Genomic DNA, 13874 nt, shown 5'->3' with positions numbered 1-13874 from the left:
AAGAGAAAACAATTCAGGAAGAACCTGGCATTCAGACTCATCAATTCCTGGATCCAATTGTTTTCTAGGCTGAGCTGCACTTTCTCTCCTTCATCTCTTCAAAGTTCTCACAAAACCTTCCAATTAATTCTTTTCTCTTGTAAAAGATTGAATAGATTCAGTTCCTTGCAATAATACATTTCTAACGCATGTGATAATGTACTTTTCATATTTATTATAGTCTCGGGTTGCTTTAACCATTTGAGGTAGCACAATTAACTTACAGCTTCTGTGTCCTGTATCTGATATTTTAATTTTCACTAGTGTGCCCCTTCTAGAGAAGTCCCCATCCTTATGTCACAGACAAAGAAACAAAAACAAAGGAAAATGCCTGCCAGTAGGTAGAGGAATAAAAAAAAAAAATGAGACCAAGAAAACTGGGCATGTATATACCTTGGTAACAGCCATTTGTCCCTGTGTCTATGGAGAAACAGGAGAGAAGCAGTCACAATCACAGCATAGGTAATTGATCTAAATAGCACGAGGAGGTGGGATTGGTTTTACAAAATGAGGGGAAGACATCTTTTATGTTGGGACTTTCTTCAACATTGTTCCATTTCTCAGATGTTGATTAGCATAAATCAGGGAAGTAAGTTCATCGAACGCTGGGCTTTTGCCAGCCAGGTCCTTATACAATTACAAGGGATGAGATAGTTTTGTGTTTAGGTAAGAATGACAAGAAACTAATGGCTCATGGATGTTACTAACCAGGAAGTAAATAAGAAAAAAGATAATAACAGATGGAAAGAGTAGAACTGGAATGACAGAAGACACCCCTCCATAGAAGCAACAACAACAACAAAAAAGGGCAAAAATTGAATCCACTTTTTCAGAGCTCTGGAAATGAATTACCTTACAGCATTTCTCAGACTGCTTATTGGGAAAAAGGTGACTTATCCTCAGTAAAAACAGTGACCTGTGTGGCATTTTAACTCACAGAAGTCCCATTCCATGCCCCCTAGCTCAGCAGTAACTGTGAAAAGAGCAGTGTGCAGACTATACCAGAGGAAGTAGACAGACCTTATTCACAAAGAACCTGTGGCCTGTCTTGTTCTGACCTGTCAGATGTTTACATGCATGACAGGCTCAAATTGTCTCTGCCTGTCTATTTCACCTAATTCAAGATTGACCAAATGCTAAAACTGCTTCCTGGGGAAATTTATCAGAAAATATTTACAAGCTAATTATTAGGTTGCTGCTGCCTGAGGCAATAGACAACAGTTGTTACTGACCAAAAAAAATACTACAATACTAACAGCATACTAACTAAAAACAAAGACAAACCCAAAAACCCATAGAGGAAATGCTGGGGGAGTAATACATACATAGATCTTAAAATATACACACAGACATGCACACATACACATACACATTTCTGAGGATCTAAAAGTCCACACACATGTTCAGGGCTTTGAATGTGGTTAGGGAAAACTCCCACCTGACCTTGACACTGTAAGGTTAAAAGAAGTAAAGACAAAGTTCCAACTGGCTTTAATACATACACAGAACTGTAGGCAAAGACTGGAAGTTGTTTTTTTGTGTTTTTGTTTTTGTTTTTTGTTTTTGTTTTTTTTATTGCAGGTATTTAAGAAACTCCCTTTACAATGTGTGGCTAACTTCTAAGCCGATGGAAGAGAAACTTTAAGGGCCACACTGACAAAGAATAAACTTTATACAGACTTTACAGTTAGCTCAGAAAAATCACTAACTAAACAAATAGCAACATCTGAAAAACACATAAAAAACAATAAATCTTGAGGAGGACAGAGAACCTGATTTCCAGAGTTGCCATATTATAATATTCAAAAAGGTTAATTTAAACAAAAATGTTCAAGACAATAATAGATTAGAAAATATGGACCTTACAGAGGAAAAATAAGTCAATAGGAACTGTGTCAGAAAAAGCCCAAGAATTGAAATTTTTAGACAAAGATTTCAAATCAGCTCTTTTAAATATTTGGATGAGCTAGAGAAAATTATTTCCAAAAAAATTAAAAGAAAATATGAAAATGACATTTTATCAAACTGAGAATATCAAATAAAAATAAATACCATAAAAAAATAGAGGGGCATCTGGGTGGTTCAGTGGTTGAGCATTTATCTGCCTTTGGCTCAGGGTCCTGGGATCTAGTCCTGCATCGGGCTCTCCCCCTGCCTTTCACTCTGTGTCTCTCATGAACTAATAAATAAAATATTTTTATAAATAGAAATTTTGGAAGTGAAAGTATGATAACTTGAAACAAAAAATCCACTAGAAAATACCAAAAGCAGATATGAACAGACAAAAGAAACACTCAGCACTGGAGATGGATCAATTGATATTATCCAGTCTGAGGAATAGAATAAAACATAAATGAAGATAAATGAACTTATCTTAGAGTCTAATTTAGGCTTAAAGTCTTGTGGAACAGCATCAAGATTACCAACACATGCATAATGGGAGTCCCAGAAAGAAAGAAAAGTGAAAGGAAGGAGAAATAATACTTAACTAAATAATTCCAAAGTTGAAAAATACTCCTCTACAAATCCAATAATCTAACTGAACTATGTGTAATATAAAAGCAAACATATCCACATACAAAAACATTTTAAAAATCTCTCAAATCCAAATAAAAAGAATCCTGAAAACAGCAGGGCAGAAGTCATTCATCATTTACAAAGGATCTCAACAAGATTAACACTGATTTCTCATCTGAAAATAAGGAGGCCAGGAAGAAGTGAGATGACATAATCGAAGTTCTGAAATGAGAAATACCTTACCTCCAGCTAAGAATTCTTTAACCTATAAACTACTCTTCAGTAATGAAAGAGAAATTAAGACATTCATATGCAGACAAAACTGAGAAAGTTCATGCATACTATACCTGCCTTACAGCACAAGGACTACAGTGAGTCTTTCATCCTAAAATGAAATGACTCTAAACAGTAATTCAATTCCACACAAAGAGATAAAGAACACTGGGAAGGGTAAATACGTAGGTAAATATAAAAGATAATGCAAATGTATTTTTTGTTTGTGCCACCTTTTTTTCCTATCTTATTTAAAAGACTACTTATTTAAAATATTACATATTTACAGTAATTATAAATCTAGGTTGATGCACACATAATACATAAAGATGTAATCTGTGGGAATAATAGCATAATGATGAGATAGGAGATAGGTAGGTCGGTAGATAGATATGATATTAAGTTGGTACACATATATGTTAACTTGATATTAGTCCAAACTAGATTGATATAAATTAAGATGTTGACTAGATGTTAAGTAAAATGTCATTTCCCAGAGAAACCAATACAAAATATAGTAAAAGAAATTTCAAAAGAATTAAAATAATACACTAGAAAACATATATTTCATACAAAAGAAAATGATAATAAAAAAATGAGGAACATAAGCCATAAGATTTATGACATCAGGTTAGAGAGCCTGGGAACATAAGCCATGCAAAGAGCAAATAGCAAAACCACAGAAGTTAAGTCCTTACTGATAAGTAAACTAAATATAAATAGATTACCCTCCAATTAAAAAGGCAGGGAGTGACAAGATGGATATAAAACTATGATCCAACTTTACTGTCTACAAAAGACTTACTTTAGATGTAAAGATACAAATAGTTTTTATGCAAAAACCAAACCAAAACAATAGAACAAAACAGAACAAATAGGTTTCATGAAGGCAGTAGTCAAAAAAGCTGAAGTTGATACACAAACAGTAGACCAAATAGTGACTTTGTTTTTAGATACCCCCATGGAAAAGAATGAATTTAATGCCCTTTCTCACACTATATGAAAAATAATCATAATTCAAAAAAGGTCAGACTTAAAACTATAAGCCTTTTAGTAAGACAAAAAGATAAATATCTGAGTGACCTTGGAGTAGGAAATTATTTTAAGATATATCGAAAAAATATACATATGTTTATATATATATTATTGTTATATATATTTATATCATATATAACATATCTATAACATATAACATATATATAACATATAACATATATATCATATATATATCAAAAAAGTATAAGAAATCAAAGAATAAAATAGGTGAATTGGACTTCATTAAAATTAAAATATTTTGTTCAACAAAGGCCTCTATGAAGAAAGTTAAAAGATAAGCTATAAAATGGGTGAAAAATATTTGCAAATCATTTATTTAATAATGGTGTAGCATCCAGAAAATACAAAGAACACTTATAATTCAACAATTAAAATACAAACAACCCAAGTAAAAACTGGTCAAAGAATTTGAATGGACATTTCTCCAAATGAAGATATACAAATGTCCAATAAGCATACAAAAAGATGTTCATTAGCATTAGTATTAGTTATTAAGGAAATACAAACCAAGCCACAATGAAATGATGGAAAGAGTTGTTTCAGAGCATATCAATACCCAATCTCTACTCACAGTAAATTAGATACAATTGAATTACATGCCTAAATTATTAAAAATAGGAAATACATCCAGGACATACGTGCAATTTCATTTATATCTCCTTGAAATCATGTCTGTAATTTTTTTTAATTTTTTTTTATTATTATTTATTTATGATAGTCATACAGAGAGAGAGAGAGAGAGGCAGAGACACAGGCAGAGGGAGAAGCAGGCTCCATGCACCGGGAGCCCGACGTGGGATTCGATCCCGGGTCTCCAGGATCGCGCCCTGGGCCAAAGGCAGGCGCCAAACCGCTGCACCACCCAGGGATCCCCTGTAATTTTTATTTATAATAATCCAAAGGGTGGATTTTAGGGGCGCCTGGGTGGCTCAGTCTGATAAATGTCCAACTCTTCATTTATGCTCAGGCCGTGATCTCAGGTTGTGAGATAGAGCCCTGCAATGGGCCCTGTGCTGGGTGTGGCACCTGTCTAAGATTCTCTCTCTCTCTCTCTCTTCTGCCCTTACCACCCCTCTCTCCATATCTAAGAAAACAAACAAACAAAGGGTGGCATTTTAGAATGATTTGCCTTTCCTCTAAAACAGGAGAGACATTGAAATCATTCACTCTAATATCTTGAATCTCTATGGAAAAACTCAAGTTTTCTAAATGGATGGTGGAGAGAGAAAATTAACAGAAATTCTAGGAAGCACTAGTAATGATAGATTTTTTTTTTAGAAAGAGAAAGTTTGTATATGTGTATATTAACTTGATATTAATCCAGACTAGATTATTGTAAATTAAGATGTTGACTAGGTTGTTAACTAGTTAACAACCATTTAATTGATTTCTTTGGAAGAGGTCTTTCAATTCATGAGAGGTCAATCTGCTATAACATATGATTTATAAACATATAAATATAAATGTATAAAATATTTCCCTAAACTTCTAAACACAGGCTTATACACACAGAAGAATACAAAAAAAAAAAAAAATCTGGAGCTGGTGTGCTATAGGGCTTTCAGTTACCATTCTATAGATGAGTACTGAATTTTCTGTTATAAAATGATTTCCATTTGATTCATTTTGCTCTATTTGCTGATATGTTAAAAAGGCATCCACTAAAATGTTCCCAAAGGGGACTTGAGGCTTGAATGTAATTATTACTACTATTTATTGGGTACCTGTGACTCCACTTAATATTTGAAATTACTGGGATACCTGAGTGGCTCAACGGTTGAACGTCTGCCTTTGGCTCAGGGTGTGATCCCAGCCCAGAGATGGAGTCCCACATCGGGCTGGGCTGCCTGTGAGGAGCCTGCTTCTCCCTCTGCCTATGTCTCTGCCTCTCTCTCTGTGTCTCTCATGAATAAATAAATAAAATCTTTAAAAAAATACTTGAAATTACTTTATGTTAAATATTTGAAATCTCTATTACTGCCATTTTATGCATTAGGAAACTTAGTCCCAGAAAGGTTAGAGAAAACCCCCCACCCAAATCAGGAGAAATCTGTGAATTAAACACAGAACTGTCAGACTTTAAATCCAGCATGCTCTTTACTACTAAAATATATATAACCTCATAATAAAAATAAGAGAGGCCCTTCATGCTATGTTTATTCCATGTAACCCATGGAATTTATATAAGGAACTATTTAGGTCATGTATCCTATACTATTATGGAATGGTTAATAACCAAGTGGCTATTGAATAAGCATAATTAAAAAATTAGAATAGAAGGGAGTGGGTGGAGGATAGAGGAACTAGGAGATGAGCATTAAGGAGGATACATGATGAGATGAGCACTGGGTGTTATACTATATTTTGGCAAATTGAATTTAAATTTGAAAAATTAGGGCAGCCTGGTTGGCTCAGCAGTTTGGCGCTTCCTTCAGCCCAGGGCCTGATCCTGGAGACCTGGGATTGAGTTTCATGTCCGGCTCCCTGAATGGAGCCGGCTTCTCCCTCTCCCTGTGTCTCTGCCTCTCTCTATGTGCCCCTCATGAATAAATAAATAAAATCTTTAAAAAAATAAATTTGAAAAATTAAAAAAATAGAATAGGTGACTTCTCAATTTTCAAATGTTAGAAAAAAACTTAAAAACGAGACATAAATAAAAGATATACCATTTGCTTCAACATGGATGGAACTGGAGGGTATTATGCTGAGTGAAATAAGTCAATCGAAGAAGGACAAACAGTGTATGTTCTCATTCATTTGGGGAATATAAAAAATAGTGAAAGGGAATATAAAGGAAGGGAAAAGAAATGTTGGGAAATATCAGGAAGGGAGACAGAACATAAAGACTCCTAACTCGGGGAAACGAACTAGGGGTGGTGGAAGGGGAGGAGGGCAGGGGGGTGGAGGGGAATGGGTGATGGGTACTGAGGCGGACACTTGACGGGATGAGCACTGGGTGTTTTTCTGTATGTTGGTAAATTGAACACCAATAAAAAGTAATTAAAAAAAAGATATTCTAGGAAAAGTCTATTTACTGAAACAAATTTTGTTTTAACAAAGGAAAAACTGATGCTGCATAATTCAGAGAATTCATCAGAAAATCTGTTTGTTTTTAGCTCTCCCTATGGCTTTTGTCATGGAGGCATAATTAAATATAAAAAGAAAATTTCCATATAGCATGTTCTATGAGAAGTTGAAAAGAGAGCATTAGAAGACTGTCATAGTGGAGATCTATTTTAAGACGATTTATATAAGACATCCCAGATAATTATACTGTAGAAGTTATCTTTTCTATATTTAGGAAGCATTTTAAGTAATAAATGCAGAAAAAAAACCATCAAAGTCAGTAGAAATAGAATCTGATCACTTTTCAGAGTGATCCTGAGAAAATCACACAATGGCTAAAGAAAAAAAAAGGACTTGGGTCATTATTATATTGACACAGAATTAATAATCTAATGTTTTATAGAAAAAGAAAACTGTTATTAGGTTAACAGAATGACCTCCCCTTCTTCACTTCTGATAAAAATTTATTGAATTTACTAAACATTAATGCTTCAACTCTTAATCTGGTCTGAGTAACTGGTTGAATCAGTTAGCAGGAGATTCCAAACCATAGAGTTAGGGAGTCAGTATCCACACGGAACATTTAACTTTGCTTCTATTATCATAATGATCATAATAGCTTCTCTAACTTTGCTCTGCTTCCTTGAAAACAGAATGAAATTGATATACATTGAAAATATATAGAGCTGGGCATAAAAAATTTTTTTCACACAAATAGGAGCATCTTTGTCTAATAAGGACAGCTCTTCTGAAATTGCTGAATTTTAAATGTTCCATATGTTGAAACTTCCTGTAATATTGATTCTTCTTTCAAAAAGAATTTATATATGAGGAACCCAGGAAATTTTCACAATCTAGTTAGGGAATCTAACCGTAAGTAATTAAAAAACTACTGGACAAGACAAGACTATGTGTCTTTTCCTTCAGCAACACCACTGATAGTCTGAGAAGATGAATGTGATGATTTCTGTAGGTCAGATTTCACACACACACCAAAAAAGATACCTGTTTTTCAGTTTTTGACTTTTAAATGAACATCAGATAATGATTTATCCCAAAAGTATGTCCCAAATATTTTATGTAAGGTATACTTATACTAAAGTATTAGTTGTTGTTTACCTGAAATTTACATTTATCTGGTGTTCTGCATTCTATGTGTCAGCCTTGGGTTCAGAGCTGAGTTAGTAGAACAATGGATATAAACTCTCAGGGTTTTCTTTAAAGAAATACTTGTGATTACTCTTGGGAGGAAGTCATACAAAAAAAACCCAATTCTTTCTCTGAGAGTTTAAAAAAAAATTAGGAAAAAATATATTTAAAATTTCACATACTCAAAAATGATTTTGTTTGTAGATTAAACTAGACAGAAACTAGAAGGAGAAACAGACTGCATGAGTTTTACTTGTTACCAAACTCACTCTTCAAAATAATCCCTTCAGAAATCAGTTCGAGTCTTTCAGTGAAACATTATGCAAACTCTTAAAGATGGGGACAGTGGAATGCTTTCTGTTAATTCCATCTTTGATAGTGAGTGCTCCATAGGTAAATACTCAGCTAACAGATCACTCAATGTTTTCATCTTTGTTTTAGCCCCTTTTCAATCACCTATCATTTTACAATCTCAGAGTTCATTACTATCTACATTTAGAAAGGAAATGAAAAATGGGAAAATTCAGTGAACCAGTTTTCCTATTTGATGAAAAAAGACTTTAAATACTTTAAAGATTGAAGCTAGGTTTTAGATTACCTATTGGTTTCATTCTCCTAATAAAATGAATAAATGACATCTGGCTGCCTCTAATTTAGAAAAATTCTCTGAAAAATTATCTGCCAAAATCTAAATTACACGTCTGTTTCAAGAATATTCATAAAACTGAAACTTTAACTATTTTAGATATGTTCAAAAATATATTTTACAATAACATCATGTATTATAAAGTGTTTCTTAAATAGGAAATGTTTGACTTAAAATGTTGATATTAAATTCATGTATATATATACATATATACACAGATAAATAAATATATCATACCCATTATACTTTCATGTGTTTCTATAACCATATGTAAACTTTTATAGGTATATGTGTATGATGTCAGTTTTGGTATTTTTATAGAAAAGAAAATAGCAAAGTTTAAATCAATCAGTAAGTAATGATTTTAAAAAGCTTGTTCAGGCTTTGTGAAATATGTAGTTAAGAATATGTAAAAATCACTGTAATTCTTGGCTAAGTCAATATAAACAAAGGGTCAACCCTCTTTCTTTCTTTCTTTCTTTCTTTCTTTCTTTCTTTCTCTTTCTTTCTTTCTTTCTTTCTTTCTTTCTTTCTTTCTTCTCTTTTTCCCTTATTACTATATATGTAGATTTATATTGAAAAATAATCCTAAATATAACATATTCACTCAATTTTTACTAATCATTGGTAATTGATTGAGTGTGAAACTTTAAAATCTTACTACATTAGGAAATAAAATAAAGTCCTTAGCTGAAAGATTATGATAAACTTTTCTGAAGAATATCACCTGTAACACAAGAATCTTATTTTTTCATATTCTCATTTTCTAGAGATCTGAGTGAATAGACGAGTATAAGACAGATGTTGGCTGACTTTCACCCTCTGGAAACAATGGTCAGGTTAATAACTTGACCTACCTCTTAGAAAGAAAATTGAAGCCATTCTTCCATTTGGTTTAGACAGTGACCATAAAAAGAAGTTATTATACACAATGTAATGAAGGCCACAACATTTTTGTCACGAGTAAATCTATCACTGGCAAATCTAAATTTCAACTCAAAATTTGAGATTATTTATCAATGAAGCAAATTAAATGAAACAGTAAAGAAATCCATCCTGAGGAGTGCAGGAGGAAAGGCTCATGGAGGCTCTAGGAGATATGTTTGAAAACTGCTTGCTTTTAATTGCATGTTGCAGAGTCAAAATTCTGGTAGAATTCACCCACCAAGCCATAAATTCAGGTGCACACTGCAGTGCTCCATTATCAAATTGTAATAGTGAATGAAGACTATGATTTGAGTGGGCGCTGAAGATACATGTAAAATATATGAACACAATGTTACTAGTATGATCTCAACGAAGAGGGTATTTTTTGGGAAAGAAGAATTCAGGCCCCATATACAGATGGTTCTACAGGATATGTTGGTACCCACCAGGGATAGTTTCAGCATGCTGGTCAGTGAGAAGCAGTGGTAAGAGGCAATGCTCCCAGATGGCATAATTCTGAGCAGTATACTTTGTTTATTTTGCCTAAAATGAAAAGTAAAATACAGATCTACACTGATATGTGGACAGAGGCTAATGATTTGGATGGATAGTCGAGAACTTGGAAGAAATACAATTGGAAAATTGGTGACCAAAATTTCTGAGGAATAGCCTATGATGGCATTACTCCCTGAGAAAATAAGACAGCCAGGCTGATTGCATTGGTCTGACTGATTCCATTACAGTATTTTTATCATGAGAAGGGGAAGACTGTTCCTAGAATAGACATTTGCTCTGGATATGGATTTGCCTTTCCTGTCTGTAATGTACCTGCCAAAACCACCATCCATGGGGGCTTACAGCTGAATTATTCATTGTCATGATATTAAGCATAACATTGTTTCTGACCAAGTAAATCATTTTACTGCAAACAAAGTATGTTGAAGACTTAGACACATAAAATACACTGACCTTACATGTTACCATGAAGCAACTCTCCTAGTAGAATGGAGGATGGACTTTTGACAACTTGGCTGTTTGTGCCATCTGTATGACAATAATTTATGGACCTAGGGTAATATCCTCCAAATTTCTCCTAAGCTCAGGGTTTAAGAGTCCTGTAATTAAGGGATGAAAATGGGAGTAGTTCTTCTCACTCCTCTCCCTGGTGATTTATTAGAAAAATTTTGTTTACTTTTCATGAAAAGTTGGGTTCTGTCAGTACACAGGTCCTAGTTACAAAGGAAGAATCCTCTTTCTAGGGGATTCAGTAATGGTTCCATTAAGCTAGAAGCTTAGACTGTCACTTAGCCACTTTGTGCTTCTTAGAATCCCAAACTTACAGGCAAATAAAAGAGCTTTCATATTGGTTGGGTTGGCTATCATAAGGAAATCGGATTATGACTAAAAATTGGGGGAGGGATTATTATTACTGGAATTCCTCTTAATTCTCCAATGTTCTGTGATGAAATTTAATGAAGAACCCAATATAGGCAGGATGATTACTGGCACATACTCTTTAGAAATGGAGGTCCACACAATGCTTAGAAGGAAGAAGTGGAATAGCAGTCATTTTTCTGTGAAGGCTTCTTTGGTGGAACATGGAAGTGCTGACTCTCAGCTTTTCCTTTCTCTCACTTCCTGCATGTGCAGCTCTTTCAGACTACTCCCTATGCTGATTGACAGCAACACCTTTGCCACCATCAGATAGAGGGTTAGCAGTTTGACACACACACCTGCACCAGTTCCCTCTCACGCTCCACTGAAATTTCTGGACACCTCTGGCTTCCCAGATCTTCCCATAGGTTCCTCAATGTCTACCACCATATCATAGTGCATTGCAAAAATTGGCTATTGATTTTTCTGATCCTTCAACTCTTCTATCCAGACATTATCATCACAACCACTTTCACTGGGAGTAAAGTCTAAATTCATGAAGTCCCCTATTTACAAATACTCATAAAGATTCTGCTTTCTTGGTGAAAAACTGATTGATACAGCTCTTCAAAATTAGAAGCCAAAATATTTCAGATAGGTTTTTTTCCTCATTAATTTACCAAAAAAAAAAAAATCATTTTCTGCACAGCTGTTTACTTTCCAGATAAATCACTTGTTTTCTGCCAAGAAATATCTGTTCCATCAAATTATAAGCATCATTATTATCCAGTCATAAATTCTCATAATAAATGGATCATGGGAAATGAGTTAAATGTGAATATTCAACCAGTTTCAATCTGGAAATTTGACTACATTCTCTGACTACATCCTCACCTCTGTTACACTATTCCTCCCTGTTTTAGTCTATTAGAGGGATTCCAGCAATTAAAAGAAGAAAGACATTTTCCCCTAGACTGAAGGTAATGATTTCTTCATTTCCATGAATAGATTTGGAAACTGAGCTTTCACTGACTTGAGGTAAAGGACACTAGCTGGTAGTTTGCTAAATTATTTAGGCATTAAATAAAATGTTTCTTCAATATATATTGATGACAGACAAGGGAAAACAATGTGTGTGCTTGTGTGTGTGTACATGTGCAAGTATTTCTTAGATTTATATTAAGAAGTAATGGAGGAAAGCATGAGGAGAAATAAATATGAGGTCCTAGAAACCAGGGAAACTATAAGAAGTGCTTGACTTTGAAGAGAAAGGATATGTGGGGAAAGTGCCTGAGAGGGACCATTGGGATGGCCATGGTCAAGAGCCTTTACTCTTGCTTCAAATCAAAGCATTGCAAGAAAAAGACTCACTCTTCACAAAATTGGAACATTGAATTATCCCATTATCTCCTCCTCCCAGGGCCTCCTTCTGTAAGTTTTTGTTTGGGGGCAGAAGAGAGAATTTTCTTATTTTCCAATAATGTTTTGGCACTTGATTAACTAAACAGAAAATTATCATCATGTTTAAATAGTCTGTGCTCTGTGCCTATCAGGTCTTCAGTGTAGATGTCTTTCCACAACATGTCACAACAGTATTGAGCCCAAAGTATTGCTGACAGGAATGAGCATCCAGTGGGTTCATGGGACTCCTGTATACATCAAAAGAAGGGTGGGATAGGCAGCAAATTGGGATACCCATCTGGAGCACTTGCTAGTGAAGACCCATTGTTACAGAAATATGGTCCTTTCCATTAGAATGCTACTGAGATTTCTGGGGTTATTTAAGAAATTGGAATCATTTCTCTACAAATACTCAAATGTTGATAGAATACACAAGTATAGAGAAATTCTCTGATTCATTTTGAAATCTCAAGTTAATGAAAAATATTTTATTTTTAATAGGTGCCCCTTTAAAATGTATTGTATATCAAATTGAATTCCAAACCGTACCTTAGAGTTGTTGAGTTGGGTGTTAGCTAACTGTTGAAATAGCACCAAAGGTACAGCCTACCCATTTCCCCCTCTTCAACCTCATTTCACAGCCTTGTTAGTAATGTGCTCCATATGCAAACTGCATTTACTGCCTTGAGTTCTCCTTGCTTCTTTCTGCCACAGGTACTGAATCAGCAATATTGTTCCCCAAGAAGCTCCCCCTTGTTTTCTGTATACCTCACACCTCTTCTCTTTCTCAACTCTGTGCTACTGAAGAATCTTTTTCTATCCTCCCAAAGCCCTACCAACCGATCCTTGATCTTCAACCTCCCTTTCTTAATAGTTGTCACAGTTTAAAAAAATAATAATTTGCTACTCTGTCCTCCTAATAAATTATGGAAAGAGCCCAAATGTCCATCAACGGATGAATGGATAAGACAATGTGATTTTATATATATATATCAGTTTTATATATATGTGTATATATATATATAAAACTTATATACATATAAAACTGATATATATATAACATATATATATATATAAAACTTGGTGATCAAAAAGAATGAAATCTTTCCATTAACAACAATGTTGATGGAACTAGACTGTATTAGGCTAAGTGAAGTAAGTCAGTCAGAGAAAGACAAATGTATGATTTCATTCACATGTGGGATTTAATAAACAAAACAGATGAATATAGTGGAAGGGGAAGAAAAATAAGATAAAAACAGAAAGGAGGGAAAACCATTAGGAAACTCTTAAATATACAGAACAAACCTCTAGGTGGGTGGGGGAATAGACTAAATGGGTGCTGGGCATTCAGGAGGGCCCTTGTTGGGATGAGCACTGGGTATTTTATGTAGATGATGAATCAGTGGATTCTGCTCCTGAAACC

Source organism: Vulpes vulpes, chromosome 6 (assembly GCF_048418805.1).
Source record: "Vulpes vulpes isolate BD-2025 chromosome 6, VulVul3, whole genome shotgun sequence".
NCBI lineage: Eukaryota > Metazoa > Chordata > Mammalia > Carnivora > Canidae > Vulpes > Vulpes vulpes.
The sequence above is the reverse complement of the archived record's forward strand: the minus strand, read 5'-3'. Positions refer to the sequence as shown.